The sequence below is a fragment of the Alosa pseudoharengus genome, unplaced genomic scaffold, assembly GCF_046254945.1.
Source record: "Alosa pseudoharengus isolate Yale_2024_CS ecotype anadromous, Long Island Sound unplaced genomic scaffold, YU_APseudo_1.1 YU_APseudo_1.1_scf_23, whole genome shotgun sequence".
Taxonomy (NCBI): domain Eukaryota; kingdom Metazoa; phylum Chordata; class Actinopteri; order Clupeiformes; family Clupeidae; genus Alosa; species Alosa pseudoharengus.
In genome coordinates this window covers 32,789,933-32,812,973 of record NW_027468685.1, presented here as the reverse complement: position 1 = coordinate 32,812,973, position 23,041 = coordinate 32,789,933, and the positions used below count along the sequence as shown (strand labels likewise).

At 40.3% G+C, this 23,041-nt stretch overlaps 1 protein-coding gene across 2 annotated transcripts in view; it reads right to left on the bottom strand.

Annotated features, from left to right (window-relative positions):
* The window catches only part of slco2b1 (solute carrier organic anion transporter family, member 2B1), a 250,698-nt gene that overhangs the window by 30,283 nt on the left and 197,374 nt on the right, over window positions 1-23,041 (bottom strand). The gene's annotated exons all lie outside the window — the stretch shown is intronic.

The window sequence follows — 23,041 nt, the reverse complement described above, 5'->3', positions numbered from 1 at the left end:
GCGGCCTGTTTGTACATACCTCGCAATGTTTTTATGTGCACGTTGCGAATCAAATACGCCTGAAGTGGGCGCAAAAATGTTAGTATATCTGGCCCTGAGTGTTAACTATTTGGGTGTTAATACTCCAAGAGGGGGACTATCGATCCCTGTGGTCGGGCATTTTGGCCCTGAAAGGAAACATGTGTGCATGTACAGTTCAGGACTACTTCAAGAATCTCCATAGCAGAGGCGTATCAAGCTTTTTAAAAGTGTGATGGTTGTGGTATAGGGAAGTGAAACAATCCGGCCAAATTATAAATAACTCCCTGCAGGGACGTTGGAAGTATTTTCTGAGAGGTGTCCGGAAGTTTCTCCCCTGAAAAGTTTTTGAAATTCTGGTTGCTAAACACACCATTTTAATGCAGTTTGGGAGGGACAGAACAAGCAGCGCCCCTCATCTGTGCGGCTCCACTATCACTTCACTGCTTGACACTACCCTACATGGAGACATACCTCCACATAATTTTCAGTGTGCCGCCGGCGGGACGGTTACCCCCCCCCCCCCCAACATTCTAAATAAATTGTATGCACCATATTGCTATGTAGCATAGTAATGTTATACACCATTTCAAAGCTTTGGCTCTTGGGAATCCAAAAATGACAACTTTTTTCATGTACAATCTGTATAGTGCTTTACATTCTCAGATTAATTTTATTATGTCTCAATTAAATTTGATCCAAAATGCCTCCCTCCCCTACCCTGGAAATCCCGAGTTCTCGCGAGAGCACAATGGAATTGTCTCTGCGAGACACTCTGGCAAAGAGCAATGATGCACGTTACTTTTACCCCAACATTCCGGGAAACCAGCAAAACTGATGAAGACAGCGCTGCAACGTTGGAGGACAGTACACATTGGTCGTAGTGTTATCCGATTGTGTCGAAGTCCAAAATAATTCAGAGTAAACATGGTCTAGTGCATTGGTTCCAAAGTGGGGGTCGGGACCCCCCGGGGGGTGGCGGGACGCCGAGGGGTGGGTCGCGAAATGATTTCCATAAATCAAATAAATTTGGGAAAAATAAAAGAGCTGTCACTTGACCGCACTTTAAAGACAGATTTTAATTCCAAGACGCTTGCTGAGTTCTGGATTTCAGTCGAAAGGGAATATCCACAGCTATTTAAGGCCGCGATGGACGTACTGACGCACTGACATATATTTAAAAACAAATACAGATCGCGTCTAAATGTGAAGGATGATCTGTGGCCGTCTCCACAATTAAACCAAGAATGGACTTGCTGTGTTCCGCGCATAGTGCGCATCCATCTCATTAGATGAGATTAATGCTGAAACATAGTTGCCAGTCGCAGCAACAATGTAAATATGTTTACAACAGTTTGTGGATGTTACCCTGACTGAGATATTCTTCTGTTAAAATGGAAATTAAAGTAATGTTTCAAAGTTAAGTTTGCACGACGGCAATAATGTGCACTCATGTTACATGGATATTATTTTTTGACTAAGGTATTCTGCTTTTATCATATAGTAAATTTCTCTATGTAAAATCATAACAGACTGCTCTGTTCTTTTGTGTTGTCGTTAAGCCCGTGTTTGGATAAGCCTAGTGCGTATGGCCGGTGCGCACATTTTATTTTATTTTTTAAGTCACATCCAGGGATAGTGGGGGTCGCCAGTCTCTGGCACGGTTATTTTGGGGGTCGCGGGTTGAAAAGTTTGGGAACCCCTGGTCTAGTGTTCTCCAATTGCGTGCAGTGAGATTTTGCATGCTTGTTGCCGCCCCTCGAGTTGGGCCATTAAATTGTTCTTTGCCAGACCCTTAATCTTTCTAGATTATCAGGGTCTGGATTTTCCAGGCCACCCCTCCCCCTCCGCCGCTTTTGGTGCTACCCTGACTTCTGGCTGCAGTGTAGCTGCAGCACCATAAGTAGATGCAACATATTGGGTACTGAAATATTCACAAGAATCCATAGAAATTGAATCTTCATGTTGTATTATCCAATATTAGTTGTACAGATGTATAGTCTATCTCAGTGGTTGTCAAATGGGGGTACGCGTACCCCTGGGGGTACGTGAAGGCACTCCAGGGGGTACATGATATTTTAACCCTTAGAACCCGATTGACGCAAAGTCCGTCAAAAAACAAACCCTTTCTTCTCTGTTACATACATTGCTCCGCAACTGTTCATCGCAGCGAGATGAAACCGTTATTGCGTGACAGAGCAGACGTGGGGCTTTCCAACGAGATCACGCACTTGTCTGTACGTTAAAGTATGAAAATTAAAAAAATCATGAAATTAAATCAAATTGCATCATATTTACAGTCTATACTTCTCTGCGTTCACCTGCGCACCCATTACTCTAGTTTGAGTTACTCGCGAACCCGTGAACGCATATATATGGCAAGCATATCAGATGAAAGAGGAGACACAGAGCTATCATTTGATACCAAGTACATCCTTCTGGGTTATAAAACAGACGAAGTGACGGCAAAATAATAACTTCATATAGCTCGACTTACCTCACGTTTTTGTCTGTTTTTGTGGCAAAGCATGTTTATAATCCAACTCTATTGTGTGTTTCTCTATGGCAAAGAAAGTTCATAATCCGGTTTTGAGATCCTAGCAAATTTCTGCATGGCATCCAATTCAAGGCTCACATTGCATTCCAATTTGTTCGACAAAGAAACACCTTTTTTGCCTTTACTTTGTTCATGGCAATGCAGTAAAAAGTTGTAGAGAATCATAGGTGCAGATACCATATGCACACATTGGCTAACACGCAAACTCGGGTTCAGTCAGGTCAGATCAGTTCTGTCACAGATATGGAGCGCTATTGCCAGATTCAGGACAGTCTGCCCTACACACACATGAAATGCATGTAGAGCTGAGCTTGCTGTGGTGAGATACATGTCAAAATATAAGAATTTTTATAATACACTTTTTATATTTTAATTCTTTAAAAATCTAAATAAAATCAATGCTAGTACTAATACATGAAAACATTTAAATATACATATATTTAAAAAGCAGAATCCATGCAAAAATACTTTTATTTAATTATTTAATAAATATTTCAGGAAAATATAAGGTCATAAAATTAATTTTATATTTCAGTAGGCAATTCAATTTCATTATCCTAAAAACCCAGAGTCACCCCCAAACCAGGATGGTTCGACCCAACCTGTCACATGCCACCCGCCATCACCTGTCAATCACTGTCAAAACTCAAACGATGGAGTCGTGGTTGAAGTGTAGCGGTAATTCTTGTGCACTGGTTAGGGGGTACTTGGCCGAAAAAATATTTCACAGGGGGTACATCACTGAAAAAAGGTTGAGAACCACTGGTCTATCTTATACACACTCATTGAACCAACAAAGTAAATGCAAAAATAGAGACTTTTTTGTAATTATTCCATATTTTGTGTAGTCAGTCTATATCAGAACACCTGACATACAATCTAAATAGTCCACAAGAAACCTCAAAGTGTTACCTTTCATTTGAGACCAGGATTATGCTTCTACACAATGGGGTTCATGTGCAGTAAGCATTTGAGTGTCAGTATGCATTTTGGATAACAAAAAGTCCTCCATAGGCATTTTACAAAACGCATGAGCATACCTTGGCAAATAATGGTCTAAAGCACTCATATTTTCATTCTATATTGATCTACCTTTGCACACAGCTTCACAAGACCTGGTGCTAGGGCTCAGTTGTGTTTCTAAGGGATATCAAGTGACCTAGAGGGCTGAAATGTGGTCAGTTCAGAGATGCTTGTAATCCGGCAGAAAGAAAAAAATATATTCTAGCCTCTGTAACTCTGTGTGAGTACATCACACAGTTATTTTGACTGTTTCCTATTAAAAACACAGGTTCTCAGCTTTCTATAGAGGTCCAACATTTGATGGTAGGCCCCAAAAGAGGTGGGAACAATGCCCTTGTAAATAGGCACAGTGCAATTTCAGGCAAAAACTTAAAATTTGTATTGAGATCAATGTTTAATAGATAGATAGATAGATAGATAGATAGATAGATTACTTTATTCATCCCCAAAGGGAAATTATGGTGTTACAGCAGCAATAAATAATATAAACATATATCACACATAAACATACATACAAGTTAAAAAAATAAATACAATTGGATATAGTCTCTGTTAAAGAGGTTGTAAACTGCATTCACTCTCAGCATAAGATTTTCTCTCACGGCACAAAGGGGAGTTGTTGTAAATAGTTATGGCAGTGGGCAGTAATGATGAAAATAATGAAGAAAACATTTCAGAAATGGAAGCGTTAGCATTAAATTCTGTAAGGAAGACTCAATGCATGCGTCACTCATTAGTGGGTTTGATCCTGCAAGCCCACAATTGTTCTTCTTAAGTTTTCTTATTATTAGTGGGCTTGCGGAGCAAGCCCACTATTGTTCTTCTTAAGTTTTCTTATTATTATTAGTGGGTTTGATCCAGCAAGACCACAGCATGGCTGAAAGCCATGCTGTGGGCTTGCGGAGCAAGCCCACTGTTCTTCTTAAGTTTTCTTATTAGTGGGTTTGATCCAGCAAGACCACTATTGTTCTTCTTAAGTTTACTTATTATTATTAGTGGGTTTGATCCAGCAAGCCCACTATTGTTCTTCTTAAGTTTACTTTATTAGTGGGTTTGATCCAGCAAGCCCACTATTGTTCTTCTTAAGTTTACTTTATTAGTGGGTTTGATCCAGCAAGCCCACTATTGTTCTTCTTAAGTTTTCTTTATTTCTTTATTTATTATTCCCGTTCACCCACTTTTTGGCCGAACTACTGCTCCTAGACCGTTTGAGCTATCGACGCGGTTCGAACTCCAAAAATTCAGGCCCGAACCGGTGTAACTTGCTTGTTGATTTCGTGTCGCTGGCCCTTGTCGTTTTCGCGGTATTCCCGTTTTTCTGCGTTTTTTGGGCCCATTGAAATGAATGGCGGAATGTTCAGAATTCAAATTTCGATTGTGACATCACAGCTCTAATTGCTTAAGCTTGCACCTGGAAGAGTTCTAAGCCACCTGGCAGAGCTATAATGGGCTGGGCTGGGCTGTCTGTGTATATGAAGGTGTGTGCATGTAACTTTTGACCCGTATGTCCGATTTTCATGAATGAGGTACCGTTGGAATCCTTGAATGAAGCCCAGTTCAATGCCTTGCCAGCACTAAGTGTAAAGGTAATGTAAACCATGTTGATACAGGTCATTAAAAAAAATATATATATATTTTCCAAATCCATTCAGCCCAGTTCAATGCCTTGCCAGCACTAAGTGTAAAGGTCATGTAAAAAAAGAGGAGAGCGCGAAGCGCTGTCTCCTCTTTTTTTTAAAGCCAAACCATGTTCATATAGGTCATTAAAAAAATAAATAAATAAAGTATTTCACCAATCCATTCAGCTCAGTCCTATACCCAGCTAGCTCCATTTGAACTTAGTCATGTGTACAGTTGTATAGATTATTACATTGAGAAACACACTTTCATACAGATATCATGCATATCCACGCAGCATTACTAATCAAGTTACTCATCGTTGCCCAGCAAGAAGTCCACAATCAATTCAATTGTCTTGCCACGATCTGTGGAGCTTACAGACAACGTTGTATTACTATAGGTTCTGTATGCTATTTAAAGCCGACCTAACGCTGAGTCCCTTCTAGACGGTGTGTTGCAATGCATTCTGGGTGCTGTGCTGTGATTCGACGGCTCGTCACCTGACCCACCAAACAACAACTCTCTGGGATGTGGCAAATATCGCGTAAAAACCTTGTTGCCGGAACAACAGGGAAAAGGCAACAGGATAGCAGCACGAAAGATACACAGGATACACACGGAATTTTGATGGACGTCCTTATCAGTCTATGGTCTAACTTATAAACGTGTCGGGTCAACGTCAACGATAAGTAAGTTAGGCTAACGTAAACGTTAGCTATTTGCTGTTGTCATATGCTAGTGCTATATGCTTTAGGCTACGTGATGGCCATTTATCACACTAATTTTAGGTACTACTTTTACGAGGTCTGTAGTTCTGTCAAAATGTATCTTATCGTTGAACAGACTACAAGGTTATCTTCCTTAGACTTCGTAGATGTAGTTACTACAATTTGGAAGCGAATTTCGAAGTGTAAATATGGTTTTAGTGTGTAAACAGACCAACCGCGATTTTGCAATTAAGTGAATGGAGCCTTTTATGTAGGGCTATAGGCTACTTTCACGAAGTCTGTAGTTCTGTCAATTTATCTTATCTATGAACAGACTACATGGTTATCTTCTTTAGACTTCGTAGATGTAGTTATTACAGTTTGGAAGCGAAATTCGAAGTGCAAATATGGTTTAAATGTGTAAACAAGACGCCTGATGTTTAATATATGTTAATGAATGGGCACAGTATTATTGTGTACAGTAATGGGCTATCAGTAGTATGAACAGTTCATGTGTTATGTGATTTACATAAACTAGTAAACAACAGAAATTTTAAAAGCTGGTATTGTGTTTCCTGAATTCTTACATTCAGGCATTCAAATGAAATGTAATTAAATAGCATATATATACTCTATCAGTGTATGATGCTTGCATGAGGGAAACATCCCAAAACAACGGCACCCATATAATTGCTGTTGTTTTGAGAAGTATTTCTCATGCAAGCATCATGCAACAATGCAAAAACAAAGAAACTAGTGTAGGCCTAATTATATTTTACATTAGTAAAGCCAGGGGCGTAGCCAGGATTATTTTATAGGGGGGGCCAGCTGGGTCCAGACTTTTTATTGGGGTGGCACTTGGGAATCAAAACTACAATATGAAAACTACTCAAAAAGTTTTGAAGATTAGGATACCCTGTTTTAATAATGGCAATGAATTGTGTAAAGCCAACTGATACACAGGTCCATTCACAGACAACCTGAACAGTTTGTTGTCCACTCCAACACATTTTCCATAAATAGGCCAATGCTATAAAAAGTACATTATGATAATGCACCTTACTTAATCAGTCATATTCAAATGATGTTAACTCAAAGAACAATAATAAATACTACAAATATGGTATGCAGATATTTAATCTTATACTGATGGCAAAACTATATTTCTTTCTGTTATCCACTCCAAGTACTTGGCTGTAAGTAACATGGCTCTGAATCAAGACATTAACCCTTAGAACCCTAGACTGTTTTAAGGGCTTTTTCACTACCTTTAGTTAGAAGCATTTATCCTGGTCATTGTAAGTGCCATACACAAACAAGAACAATGAGCCATGAACAAAGTGAAGGGAAAAAGGTGTTTCTTTGTCGAATAAATTGGGATGCAATGTGAGTCTTGAATTGGATGCCATGTAGGAATTTGCTAGGATCTCAAAACCGGATTATGAACATGCTATGCCATAGAGAAACACATTATAGCGTTGGATTATGAACATGCTTTGCCACCACAACAACACACAAAAACGTGGGGTAAGTAAGTCGAGCTATATGAAGTTATTATTTTGATGTCCCTTCGTCTGTTTTATAACCCAGAAGGATGTACTTGGTATCAAATGATAGCTCTGTGTCTCCTCTTTCATCTGACATGCGTGGCATAGGCTATCTATCCGATCACGGGTTCGTGAGTAGGGCCTAATTCAAACGAGAGTAATGGCTGTGAAGCGTTGGTTTTTGTACATGATGTTATTTTGCAGTCACGTTGTCTGTTTTTATAGCCCAGAAGGATTGATATACTTGGTACCAATGGATAGCCCTGTGCCTCCTCTTTCTTCTGATATGCCATATCTATGCGATCACGGGTTCGCGAGTAGCCTAATTCAAACGAGAGTGTGGGTGCGTAGGTAAACTAAATATGATGCAATTTGATTTAATTTCATGATTTTTTGTATTTTCATACTTGATCGCACAGACAAGTGTTTAGTCTCGTTGGAAAGCCCCACTTCTGCTCTGTCACGCAGTTAAGGTTTCATCTCGTTGCAATTACCGGAGCAATGTAACAAAGAACTCAGGCAACGCAGCAGCCTGCCTCTGCCTGACCAGCTATGGCAAGAACCACACGCAGTCAGCAAATTATGTTTTTATAAAGTAGCCTAGGCTAGACACTATTAGCCTACTTTTATTGGAGCCATCCGGAGATATGTGCCTAATATGCTTGCATTTCACCCGAATATTATCAAAATATTTTTGTAACAGAGTTACCGCGGGCATCCGCTTATTTTTGATCAGCCTCACACGTCAATGTCAGAGCCTACCTAACAAGAACAGCCCAACGCAGCTCACTTTGCTATGATTAGTGTCACATTTTAACATTAATGTTCCAAGTCATCATCAACTCACCTGTTGTCACTGAGGTTAAGTAAGTAGTAGTCTACTGTCAAGTGTTTTTAACAGATGACTTGAATTGTCCCCTGCTGCTGCTGCACTAGGCCTACTCACGATTTGATTAGAACCGTAGGCTACACTTCCTTTCAAAGTAGGCTACCGTTGAAAACGGCAGCAATCTTTTTTTTTTACTTTTCACTGAACGGAGCTGGGGGGGCCAGCAGGGTGGCCAAGCTTTGACCAGTGGTGGCCGTGGCCCCCCCTGGCCACCACGTAGCTCCGCCCCTGAGTAAAGCAGTACTCTGATGTGCATGCTTTCACAAACTTTTGTGAACAATCTTAGCACTTTAAACATTGACTGTTTTAAAGTGCATGTATAGCAATATAGTATAAAAATAATAATTGTGATATCATTACAATTTGATAGGGGTTGGGAGGAGGGGGTGGGTTCATGTAGGTGGGCCCTATGACCCCAAAGTATGCCTTGACTGGGCCTCAGGTCAAAGAAGTTTGAGAAATGCTGATGTAGACAACAAAGCAGCAAGGAGGCGTCGTGTGATCGATCATTTAAACAAGTTTTATGACAAGGTCGATGAGGGTGGGAAAAATCGTACATTTCTGTGCAAACTTTGCCCGCACTTCAGTCACATTGTCTTTTAAGAAAATGCAGTCCATTTTTCGGTTTCAGCAGTCAACAACCTTGACTATTTGAAGATACTAATCTATTGTGTACAGTAATGGGCTATCAGTAGTATGTAAACAGTTCATGTGTTATGTGATTTACATAAACTAGTAAACAACAGAAATGTTAAAAGCTGGTATTGTGTTTCCTGAATTCTTACATTCAGGCATTCAAATGAAATGTAATTAAATAGCATATCAATCATGCAACAATGCAAAAACAATGAAACTAGTGTAGGCCTAATTATATTTTACATTAGTAAAGCAGTACTCTGATGTGCATGCTTTCACAAACTTTTGTGAACAATCTTAGCACTTTAAACATTGACTGTTTTGAAGTGCATGTATAGCAATATAGTATAAAAAAAATAATAATTGTGGTGATATTACAATTTGATGGGGGGTGGGAGGAGGGGGTGGGTTCATGTAGGTGGGCCCTATGACCCCAAAGTATGCCTTGACTGGGCCTCAGGTCAAAGAAGTTTGAGAAAGGCTGATGTAGACGACAAAGCAGCAAGGAGGCGTCGTGTGATCATTTAAACAAGTTTTATGACAAGGTCGATGAGGGTGGGAAAAATCGTACATTTCTGTGCAAACTTTGCCCGCACTTCAGTCACATTGTCTTTTAAGAAAATGCAGTCCATTTTTCGGTTTCAGCAGTCAACAACCTCAGAACTGACCCTTCAGGCCTCTCAGGAGGCACTGGCCTTCTAACCTAGCGACCACCTGAGCAACCAGCATGATTGCCCTAGCAACCAGCATAGCAACCACGTTATTTATGCGTTTTAGCTTATTGGATGTTGCGTTGATGCAGATAACTTTTGATCCGTGTGCCCGATTTTCATAAATGAGGTACCGTTGGAATCCTTGGATGAGGCCGAGTTCCGTGCCCCAGATCAAACCCACTCTTGCAGTTCCTCGGAACCGCATTTCTAGTTCATTCATTACTTCCGACCAATCACCAGTCTGCATCAGCCTTTATAATCACTTTACTTTGCACCTGCCTGTTGCTTTCAGGTGCCGATTTTCGATGTTCCGTATCCATGCCCGGGTAGCTAGTCATTCACTTCGCCACAACTTTAACATGTGATGCAGTCATAGTAGCTTAGTTCGCTTCAACCGAGTTGGACGCATCTCACCAAAGTCTCGGGGGTTGGGAGACTTTGACTTTGTAGGATAGTAGCTCGTAAACGTCGGAGAGTAAGGTATGCCAAATTGTTGCCACTGTTCGGGTTGTCCGCCCGGTCTTATCAACGGAAAGAGACAAGTTCCGCGGCTCGAAGGTTCTCTTTCACCCTAGTCTCGTGTTAGATCCTAGTTGCTTAATGAGGTTAACGTCGTATCGCTAACAACAGAAATATGGTTGCTAAACTTTCTGACGAAAACCGTCTGACTTATCAGGCTACGCTGTTAACATACATGTACGGAACCGTTTAAAAAACTCCGTTACTCCAGTTATCGACACTCGCGATGGTTTCCTTGTCAAAGCTGCCATGATACAGCTTTGCTAGGTCCACATCTAGGCAAATTGTCTCGCCGGTCAGGCTGTCGTGCATGGAAGGCCAACAGGGACAAAAGTAGCCTACTCTTCCTAGTCCCTGTCCCTTTCTAGGCTACTAGAATTCCGATGCACCTGAAGGCCATATTAATCTTATTTTCATTCTCCTGTCTGGCTGATCATTATTGTCTGTTACTGTCATTGGTTATGTACATAATATGTAGGCCCATACATCGTGTTCGTTGATTTAACTAATGGCAACGTAAATGTATCATGGCTGTTTATTTGCCTGCCTGCTAGGTCCTTTTGAAAATGCTATGTCTCCTCTCTAACCACTCCATTCCTCCTCGCAGGTCTTCAGGCTGTAGGGACTAGAACAAGATCGTTCCTCAAACTCTTCTCTGCCAAAAGAGCAACACCGCTAGCAGGCACAAACTCTCCTTCAGGCCAATACTGCACTCACTCATATACTTTTCCAAGCACAATACACTTTGCTTGTCGTCATTCGTAATCTCCCATTACATCACGGCAGCCGCAAGCACAGGGATGGCATTCCTTCCCATTTCTTCATTACTTAACATCTTAATAATCTTTCCATTTCAGGAGCAGCTCCTCTTCGTTTAATGTAAATGACTCTCTCTCTACTTTAAGGGTATGCATCTGTCGGCAGTGGAGTACTGACCCTCACCGTAACTATCTACTTCATGCAGGGATGCGGGGCTGGTTCACGTAGGCCTATAGCCAAAACGTTCATCGAGGGACAGTGCTTTGGTTCATATTTAATCTTACTTCATCCAGGTCATGTGATGTCAACTTATTTACCTCCTCATCTAAGCTATACGCTAACCCTTCATGTCTTTATCCCACCACAGTAGGAGCAGCAGAATAGTGAACTTGCATTGTTAAATCATTAGATTTTGCAATTCACTATCGAATATCCATATGTCCTCGAATCTCAATCACATAATTCTCAATCGTCATATAATCAAATCAACCAGCAATTATTAGGCTACATCACCAATTCACTCTAACTATTTAATTTACTAGGTCTGTGATGCTGGTGATCACATATTCTAAACACCCACTTACACTTGGCTCTGGAGCAGTGCTTTGCTCACATTTAATCTTATTTCACCCAGTAAGCATGATGAGGATTACTCTCCCATCTTTTGTCTTTTTTTTAGTTATGCTAAATCATCCTCAGCGACCATCCATAAGTGCTAGTGTACTCCAGCTATGTATCCGTTGATTGTATTTTGTCTTGTCCTGTTGCGTCCTTAGGTCTGCTGCTGGTTAGTTAACCCTGGCTCTCTTTTCACTCCCTATCAATTCACTCCTTGAAGCAGTGTTCCTCATGGCTTTCTATGGGTTCATGCGCTCCGGGGAATTTTGTTCTGACAGCCAGGTTCTTAACCCTTCTCAGGATCTGGCTTGCTCAGCCATCCTCTTCTCCTCCCACTTCTATGTATTTCTGAAACATTCTAAAATGGACACCTCAGGTTCTGTGGTCATTATCAGAGATTCTAAAGTAAATAACCCTTCTGTCCCTATACTTCTATGATCAACTATGTTAAACTTCACCCACACACTTCTCCAAATGCACCTCTTTCTTCTACCCACTGGGTTATCTATGTCTAAACAATGGTTCAGAATCCACTTGTCGACAGCGGTTGGTAGCTGCAGGCTCTCAACCTCCCAATATACTGGCCATCCCTTTCGCATCGGCGCTGCAACGTCAGCAGCCGCTCTAGGATTACCTGCATCCTCTATCAAGTTGCTCGGAAGATGGTCTTCGTCGGCTTACGAGTCCTATATAAGACCTCAGGATCAAGCCCTTCTAGATGCGCAAATAGCTCTCGCAAGTGCCAAATAAGGTAAGCTACCTTTCAAAGGTCTGGTGGTGGTTATTCGGCTCAGCTAAAGCATTATATTAATTACGATGGACCCGAGCCACTCTTCTCCAGTCACTACGCACAGCCGGCACTTTAGGCACAGAATAAAGTGTTAATACATTCTAGTCACTACGCACCGCCGCCCTTGGTCTAGCTTCTGCAAGCAACCTCGGGTAATCACGTCACAACAGTTAATTTCCTTTATCCTTCCATCACCCCACTTCACTCATCATATACATACGCAACTCGACTCGACAGTCGACTCGAATCGCATCATCAAATCGCAATCATCAATCGTTATCGAACCGAACGATCATTAAGCACTTACCACGGGGATTCGCACCACATTGCATTACATCTTGCCGTGCAAGAACCGAGCTTACGAAAGCTCTGAGCTCGTGCAGCTCCCCGCTGCAATCGCTGCAGACCATGCTGGTTATGTCTTCTGTACCCGGAAGAGAGTACACTTTTCCTATCATCTGTTCTTGGTTTCATTTCCTTTCATGAATCACTTTACTATTAACGAAGGATTTGTCTCATATTAATGTTCTCTTTGATTATGCTCTGTTCCAGGAAGTGTCCCAGCCTCACGTCTACCCTCGGGTAGGCCTTTCCAATCTTTCTCTTTGGGGATGGCTCGGCCCCTGCCGTATTCACCCGGCAGGATCTGCGAGGGTCTCCACGCTTCGGGTCCCGGACTGAGAACGATCATTAAGCACTTTCCACAGGGATTTGCACCACATTGCATTACATTCTTGCCGTGCAAGAACCGAGCTTACGAAAGCTCTGAGCTTGTGCAAGCTCCTCAACTTCGCTGCAATCGCTGCAGACCATGCCGGTCATTTTCTTCTTTTCACCAGAGTGCTCAAGCTTTCTATCTGTTCTCTATACCTTTCTCTCTGAACTTATTACCCATGGACAATGTCTATTTCATGTTTTCCTGTCTTGTTTAGCTAACGTTACTTATGCTGCTCATCTTATTTTGGGGGGCCTTTCCAAGAGCAAGGTACAAAAGCATGGCCTCACTCTTTTCATCTTGCCCTTGCCTTTAGCTCCATTCCGTTGCAGGATGCGGCTCGCTCACGGAAACATTCATCACATTTAGGGGTCGTACTTAAATCGGATATAATCTGTCATGGACACTACACCGTGCTGTTATTTTGGGGTAAGTCAACATAATTAATTCACTAATCTAAACCTTGCTTTGTTTACATTTCTATCCTAATAGTAGGCCTATACGTTGTGCTATTTAGCTTTCTTTAACATGGCTTTACCTCTGCCGGATGGACAGTAGTATCTGTTAATTTCATCTCCTGTACATCTTGTCCTTGCCGCTTCTGTTCACCATTGAACTGTAACAAATGGAGTTCACAAACTGTAATATTTTGCATCAACTTGCTTATCAATTAAGAGCTACTCCATTTGCTCGTCACAAAGCTCACAAGAATCTATGGACTGTACGGTTACTGAGTTCTTAATTACTAAAGACACACTCAGCAGTAATGAGCATTTTGTAATCCATGTACTTCCTCTTGCAAATGTCTGGTGGTGGTTATCTAAATTTAATCATATTACTCATCTCTTCGTTTCTGGTGCCCGTACTGGCTTGGTCGCATTTGTGCAGGTCATAATCTTTTCTATTTCTTCTGCACTAAACTGAGCTTCTGCAACTGCGAGCTCATCGTCCCCCGAGCATTTGCAACTGCAAGCTCTATCCCGCTGCACTAACCCTGAGCATCTGCAACTGCGAGCTCTATTCTGCTGCACTGACCCTGAGCATCTGCAACTGCAGGCTCTATCCCCTGCACTGACCCCGAGCATCTGCAACTGCAGGCTCTATCCCCTGCACTGACCCTGAGCATCTGTAATTGCAAGCTCATCGCCCTGCACGTCGTTAGTTAACCCTTAAGCTAAGCTTCTGCAAGCACTAGTCACTCAAGCAGTCTTGTTCAATGGGTTAACAATCCGTAAGCTCAATTCCCTTCCATAACTTTAATCATAGAATTCGAGTCACAGGTGGTTGAATCCATCATCATCCTCATCAAATCATCAGTTTATTCTGCTGTCTGTCTTGCTTTCTCTGATTCATCTCCCGAGTTCAACCGGATAATACAACATGCACTGTTTAATATTGGTATGCTCTATTTCAGAGAGGATGACCATCTAAGCATTCTGGTGGGTATCTTTATTTCTTATTCTTTGGGGGTAGGCTCCGCCCCTGCCATCTCATACCGGCAGGATCTGCAAGGGTCTGCACACTCGGTGACCTGGACCGAGGACGGGGCCTATGCCAAAGACTGTCATTGTTGCTTATGCCTTTTGTATATCCTTTGATGGATTAAAACGTGTTTTAACTTTCATTATACCTCCCTGAGTCTTTCGGATAGAAATGGAAGCGTTAGCGTTAAATTCTGTAAGGAAGACTCAATGCATGCGTCACTCATTCATTCATTACTTCCGACCAATCACCAGTCTGCATCAGCCTTTATAATCACTTTACTTTGCACCTGCCTGTTGCTTTCAGGTGCCGATTTTCGATGTTCCCACCCTCCCTCCCTAACCACCACCAGTTTGGCCTTGTCCAGATGTCCAGGGGGTAGGCTCCGCCCCTGCCGTCTCATACCGGCAGGATCTGCAAGGGTCTGCACACTCGGTGACCTGGACCGAGGACGGGGCCTATGCCAAAGACTGTCTTATTGTTGCTTATGCCTTTTGTATATCCTTTGATGGATTAAAATGTGTTTTAACTTTCATTATACCTCCCTGAGTCTTTCGGATAGAAATTATGTTTTGTGCAAATGCGTTAGCAGGCAATAAATTGGTAACACTCCATAATAAGGTGCCATAATAAATAGCAAACTAGTAATTACCTAACCCTTTGTTAATATTTGTTAATTGTTACATTTGTTAATTGTTACAACATATCTATTTGGCACAAGTTAATAGTTTTTAAATCATTCATTAAATATTAGTTGTTTGCATAAAATCTGTATGTTAATGTTTTAGCAAATCTATTAACTAATATTGTATTAATATGTGTTAATAGTTAACTAAATGTCTTTTTGGCACTAATTAACAGTTATTTCTGGCATCATTTAACTAATTGTTATTAAACTGTGCTTCTGCCTATCCCAATATGAACCGCTCTCCATTGGACCCTTACAATAGATAGATAGATACTTTATTGATCCCCAAGGGGAAATTCAAGAAAAAAACACGGAGCTACCTTGACATGCTGCCACTGTTGTCGGCGCCGGAACCGCTTGCAATAAAGTTGGTTAAGTTTAATTAATATATTAGTAGTATATAGCTATAAGCGTGGGGCCCCTTATAATAAAGTTGGTTAAGCTTAATTAATATATTAGTAATATATAACTATCAGTATGGGGGACCCTTATAATAAAGTTGGTTAAGCTTAATTAATATATTAGTAGTATATAGCTATCAGTGTGGAGCCCCTTATAATAAAGTTGGTTAAGCTTAATTAATATATTAGTAATATATAACTAGTCAGACGGTGAAGGGACTGAGACCAAAACTGGCTTATCACATTTATTCCTTTAGGAAAAGTTAAAACAAAACAACAAGTAGTTGAATGGGCTATATTACATGCATCATTCCTATACCATCACTGTCAGCCCTACTAGCAAGGGAGACATGCGACATGGAATGTTCAGGTGCAAAGAACGACAGTTTATTAACTGACTCACTAAACACTCACAGACGTAGACCATACGGAGGTAATGCATAAACATAATGCTAAACTAAATGTACATTCATTTCCTGCTAGACTGAATTGCACTTTCCATGCACACTAAGCTAAACTACACTGAATGCATGGAAAGTTGCTAGCGGAGTTTACAGCTAGTCATGTTAGACTCAGTGTGTATGAACTCGTGGTCATAATGAAAACATTAATAAACGTTCTCTAAGATGCTAGAATGGCACCCAAATCTTAACAATACATGTAAAGTAACATAATACAGGTGGTATATCAAAGTTTTCAACTTAAACAACATTTTACAGTTACAAAATTAAAACAAAGTGGGGAGAGCTTTATACAGTCAACCTACACAATGCAAAGCATACCGCTTCTGATCGGCTATGGCAACAATACAAGGACAAAACGCAGCAGAGCTGCAGTATAGCGTTTCTCCAAAGGGGGCTCCAAAACACCAATCTCAATAAAGCTGCTTAATTACGGCGAAAATCACATACAAACACTAAACTACATTTCTAACTCTGTTACACCCCCCTCCCCTAAATTTCACCAAATTCAAGCAGCAACCAAATAGTACTTTCAAAGGCAAAGAGTACACTACTTTCAAACACTAGACAGACAGTCACCAATTACAGGACAGCCAACCACAGAGGTATCCAATAAGGATGAAGTGGAAGAAGAGGAGCGCAAACTCTTACACAACCAACCACTGGCAGTAGGGTGCCTTATACACCCCACAAGACCATAAAGCCATAAACCATAAATTCCATAAATTATCCACAAAGCTAATCAGAAAAGCTAGATAAATAATAATATGTCATTAACTTTTATATTAGCATATAGTTTGTAAATAAACATTTAACATTTAAATGATGTAAGAAATAACTGTTAATTAGTGCCAAAAATATATTTAGTTAACTATTAACATATATTAATACAATATTAGTTAATAGATTTGTTAAAACATTAACATACAGATTTTATGCAAACAACTAATATTTAATTAATGATGAAAAAACTATTAACTTGTGCCAAATAGATATTTTAGTAACAATTAACAAATATTAACAAAGGGTTAGGTAATTACTAGTTTGCTATTTATTATGGCACCTTATTTTGGAGTGTTACCAATAAATTGCACAGACAGACAACAGCCTAATTTTGAGGTATCACTGAGCTATTAATAGTCCTAACTATAATACCTATTAAGGAAAATGTAAAAGACACAGAATAATGACAGAACTGTAAGATCAAATTCAAAAACGTCTGAAGTCTACTCAAACGTATGTTGCATATAGCCTACCAGCTTAATTAAAGGCTAGGATTAGGCTATGCAGTTTCTATGCTGTTTCCATTGATAGTTGACCCTGTTCAGACTGCAGGCAAAAGTGGCCCAAATCTGATTTTTTGGGGGTCAGGTGACCAGGTCAGACTTCTTCAGAAGTAGTGTGAACACTTAAATCTTGCCCAGATCTGATTTTTTCAAATCAGATTTAGACCACTTCCATATGTGGTCCTGAATCAGACCCAGGTCTGATTTTTTTTCAATGTGGCCGCAGTTTGAACAACCAAGGCGGATTTGATGTGACTTTTACGTCAATCTACATCGACATTTGTCATGAGTACCGTAGTGTGACGTTCTGTTTCCATGACGGCGGTGTCACTGGATCTAAACAAACTTTCGAAGTGCATTGAATATACATTTCTTTTACTGTCTATGATTGAATGTAGACATTTGGGATCGTTTCTACTGTAGCTAATAAGTTGTTTTAAATGTAGGCTATAGCCATTTAAACGTGTTTTACCTGCTAGGCAGCAACTTAGCCACATAACACGGATTCGGTGTAATAGAAAGAAACACAATTCCAGTGAATATTTCACGTCTTATCAAAGACTGGCGACTGTTAAAAGTGAAATTTTTTGCCTCAAAGATAAAGCCAAGACACGTCCGTGAATTTCACGATTTTAACTATGAAGTTACATGCTGGTCTCTTTTACGGAGGAAATCCGTATATGTATAATAAATAGGCTATATGTTGTAATATGTGATTCTGTGTAAATAAAATTGCAAACATCTTGGAAACGTAAAATTATTTAAATAGGTTAGAAGAAATCCACCGCTGAATACTATGATTAGATTGATTTGTTTAGATCCAGTAAAATTGCTGTCTTAACAACGCTATGTCATGGCTTCGGTACTCGGCGAGAGGTAGCTGATGTCATTGCTGTTCTATTGGGCATGCGGGTCAGTTCAGAACCACAAACAGTTGACACGGAAAATCTGCTGTAGGCCAAAAGGTAGGCTAATGTCCAGCTCCAGCTCCTAATGTGCAGCTCCAGTTAAGTTTCACTTACGCAGGGACGCACACACATTGCATGAGCGCTCATAGGCATTCCATTTGAGTTCAACATTTGCTGGAAATCTTAATGTATAGTTCTCAGATGTAGAACTCAAATGTGTCTTGACTAGGGCTGAAACGATTCATCGAGTTACTCGAATAACTCGATTACAAAAATTACTCGAGGCAAAAACCCTGCCTCGAAGCCTCGTTAAATTCCTATGACGCGCACTATACGCGCAGGTATCTGATTGTTCCACACGGACAGTTGTTCAGGAAGCACACCACTAGCGCGTGAATCGTGATACCAGAGCCCGTCTACGGAGAGCCTGGCCACTCCGTATTAAGTCCCATTGTACCGAATTTTGGTTGCAGTTCCACCAGATTTCCACTGGGAGCGATCGCCATGAGTGCAGAATGAATGGGAGTCAATGGAGCTAGACGGCTAAATTTGTCTCTTTCACCTGATTGTCGTTGACAAATCTCAGATTTGATTGTAGTTTGTATAACTTCAACATGGGTTATAGGTCAAAATTTGAATGAACGAGTACTTATGTCCTTTTTTTTCTTACAGGTTGGGTCGTTGTTGCCCATAACACGCTAGCATTGTGCTAATGAGTGACGTCATTGACACGTTTGAAAGGCTTTTAAGAACAATTAAGTGACTTTAAAAAATATAATACTCAACCAAGTGTATTTTCTTTGCCTCCCCTTTCGAATACAATATTCAAATGACTTGGAAAAAAATTATATCCCAAGAAAAGTGGATTTTGAAGGGTACAGCTCCATAGACCTCCATGCATTCTGCAATCGTGGACGAGCGCCCTCATGTGGAACCACAGAAGGAACTGCAACCAGTTCAGAAACCGGAAGTTTTCCGAGAGTGGCAGTTCTCCCCTTATTAGACATTCTCTGGTGATACATTCTAAATTTAGCTGGCGCGATTGCGAAGTCAAGATGTCCATAAATGGCAGAGAATGTCTAAAGTTTTCAAGTAAAGTTTTGGGATCATTACATACTCATAAAGGTAAAGAACAAGCATCTGAACCGAAAACATCCACTCCATGCTGTTTCACCAAGCGTCAATAAAGTAGGCTATCTATCTACGTAGCCTATAGCCTTCATTGATGTTGGCTGATTTTAATCACAAACTGTATTTGTAGCGATGTCGTGATATAATCAATGTTTAGCTTTAATGTTTTTAAGTAGTAAACTTATTCACGTTCAATTGCAAGACAGTATGCCTAAAAAAGAACCCCTTCTTATACACACATGCATGCACCCTCATCTTTCCTCACGCACAGCACGCGTGTACATACACAGGTTGCTAGGTTACCATAGCAAATAGGCTCACCCCAGAAATTATTTTTTAGTAGCCTAATGGTAAAATTATTTGTTAGTAGCCTAATGCCAAATGCTGCAGGTGTAGAAATCTATATAAAAACAGATATTTCCTTTGATGTCAGGTCTACATTACAGCATAAAACTCGTTGTGCGCTGCTGTAAGCTACAATCGGATTTTTTTGTATACCCCTGTTGTCTCAATGATAATAACATCTCATTTCAGACTATATTTCAAAGTTTGACATTCATTTGGATTATTAATATAACATCGTATTTTTGTAATTTTTGGCAAAGACATGCATTCCGTTAGGGATATTAAACATATTTAACATTCTCTAACCATCGTGATTTCGAATTGGTGCAGTTTTCAGCACAAAAACTAATTTTATTCTTTTGCTCTTTTGCATTGCTCTATGCTGTTCTATGGTGCTTTCTGCCTCTTGGTTGCGCACGCATGTTTTCGTGACGTTCCATAGAAATCCATGTATTTAAATTGCTTTCCCTCTTCTCCCTCCCAGCACTTCACAACATAGTATGGACAGCTTTGTTCGCCCAGCTAAGTCATGCACAAGAGGTTGCAATTTTATAGAGAGCATTTTGAACATTATTTAATTGTTGGCACTGGCACTTATGAACACTAAATGGGTAAATTGCAATAAATGGGCTTAGTTTTGGAGCCAAATGTTGGAGTTAGACAGCAATGTCATTTTTGTTATGCATTATTTGTTTTGGTTGTTTAAAAATGAAAATAAAAATTATCCGATTAATCGATTGATAAAGTGCTAGATTAATCGATTACAAAAAGAATCGATAGCTGCAGCCCTAGTCTTGACGTAGCCGTTTGTAAGATCAAAATAAGATCGTATTTAAGACATTAACTCATTGAATGCCGCGCTGTTTTCGGAAGCTTTGGCCCAGAGTGCCAGCAATCTTGATCATTGTTAACGATTTGTAGAGCCACAGCGTATGGACACATACTATGGCTTGTTTGAAAGGTGAGACTTTAAGCTCTCAGTGGGTACAGACCGTTTATTTCTACATGCCTCTGTTCCTAAGAAATCCCAAGCTAAACAGTGGCTAGTTTTCATCAAAATCCCTGTTTTATTTCTAGAAATGGAGATGTAGCGTCTTTGATGAAATCAAAGTGTTGCCTGTAAAGTTTCCGGGAAGTGACCTAGCGAGACCGCCACCTAGTGATAAACCCACGAAAATGGCCTGGTTTTGACCTGACGTGCATGTGTCACTGATTCAACCCAAAGCGGCAACCATCAAAAGCAGAGTTTTAAGATTAAATGTCCAGATAAAATGTCCAGATTGTGCGTTTTCATGAGTTTTCGATCGTCATATATTTCATTTCCATTCATCACAGAGTTCCCAAAATCACATATAAGGTGTGTTAGAGTGTCTAGTTTCGTAATAAAAAAAAAAGAAGCTAAAAACGTAATATTACGTTTTTGGCACTCAACGCATGGGAAGGAAAAACGTAATATTACGTTTTTGGCACTCAATGAGTTAAAGTGTAAGTTCAGTGTAAATTGGCCCATAGTCCTGTTGTTCAAGCTCATCACATGCAGCCCATAGGAAAAAGAATGAGACAATTTGGGACAACATACTGTAGGCCAAGTTATGGACAGGCAGCTTAAAGCAGACCTATGGGGCAGTGAGGAGTTACTTTCAGTTTCAGTTTTGATGCCCTATGGGTCTGCTTTAAGCTGCCTGTCTATAACTTGGCCTACATTGTCCCAAATTGAGGTCTCCAGTAGATGTAGAACTACGACAGACACTGACAGTGAAATGCCGCCAACGTTTGTAAGATCAAAATAATTAGATCAAATTAAGATGTTCTAAATGGAACGCAACGTAATTAAGCTTTTCAGATCTTTTTCAGGTGTCTTGGGACATGTGTGCTGACAGGGTACCAATTGTAGGCTATGTCTCTATAGTTGATGACACCAAATTAATTCATTTTTAAAGTAATTAATTAAAGTATTTCCTGATTGGGGAAACTTTTAGTTTATTTTTCTTTCAGTCTGCAGTTCCAAAATACCATTCAATCTTGCTGCATGATCAGACGTGTGAGCACCGGCATAACTTAACTTAACTGGGGCTACGCGCACCAGTAATTATCGAGGAGGCCCATAGTTTGAGAAAAGCTGCAAATCATAGACAGAGAAAGCATAATGCTCTGAGAACAGAACGCAGTTGCGTGTAAAGTGTAGCCAAGGGCCTTTCTACACAGAAACAGCAAGTGGCTTGGTGCGCGCACCCCCACTTTCAATGTTTTTGACTCCCTGCATTTCTACATTTTCGTGACAAAAAGTTGGGGGGATAGAATCGTGTTTCAGCAAAAGTTTGCATGTTACAACACCCATAACCCCCACGCTTGCTGACTGTAATCTGACTATTATTCATGGGTTATGTGTGTGTGTCACGTCATCCTGTATTTTGTACTGCTTTGTGATTGTTTGTATGAGGCAATCTTTGTAACATGTCTGAGTACAGTTTGTGGTAAGATTCTCATTACTCAGTTCACAGAGCACTCTTCGGGTGAGTACTATTATTCCTTGTAGTACTATTGCTGTCCTTAGTTGAGAGGATTCTGTGAAGTATTTGTCTTGTCATTCTAACAGAATAGACAGATCAGACATAACCATAGTGTAACAGCTTATTCTTTACGGCTCGAGAGTTACAGCTCTACCGGGTTTCTCTGAAACTCTGAGTGTTAACTATTTGGGTGTTAATACTCCACGAGGGGGACTATCAAGCCCTGTGGTCGGGCATTTTGGCCCTGAAAGAAAATATGTGTGTGCCAGGTGTGCGTGCACAGTTTGGAACTACTTCAAGAATCTGCAGAGTGCTGCTGTTCAATGGGTGCTTGACTAGTATAATAATTCTATGTTGTTTTTTATGTTTTAACTTCTTAAACACTTTTAAACTATTGCCCTTTTATGCACTATTACCTTGTGTGTTTTATGTTTTCTTCATGTTTTTTTCTTCTTTACTTTCCTAACGACTATAATTGCCCTTCTATGCTTTTATTAGCTATTACTGTTTGCTTTTGTTTATGTAAATCACATTTAATGACCTCTGTGTATGAAATGCGCTATATAAATAAAGTTGACTTGACTCGACTCTTCTGTTTATACATTAAGTGCTTATTTTGGTAAATATATGGATCATGAGTAGATGAAAACATGCAAACGCACTGGCGTGCATACAAGAAAGTACCGTCACTTATTCTAAAAACATAGGCTACAAAATG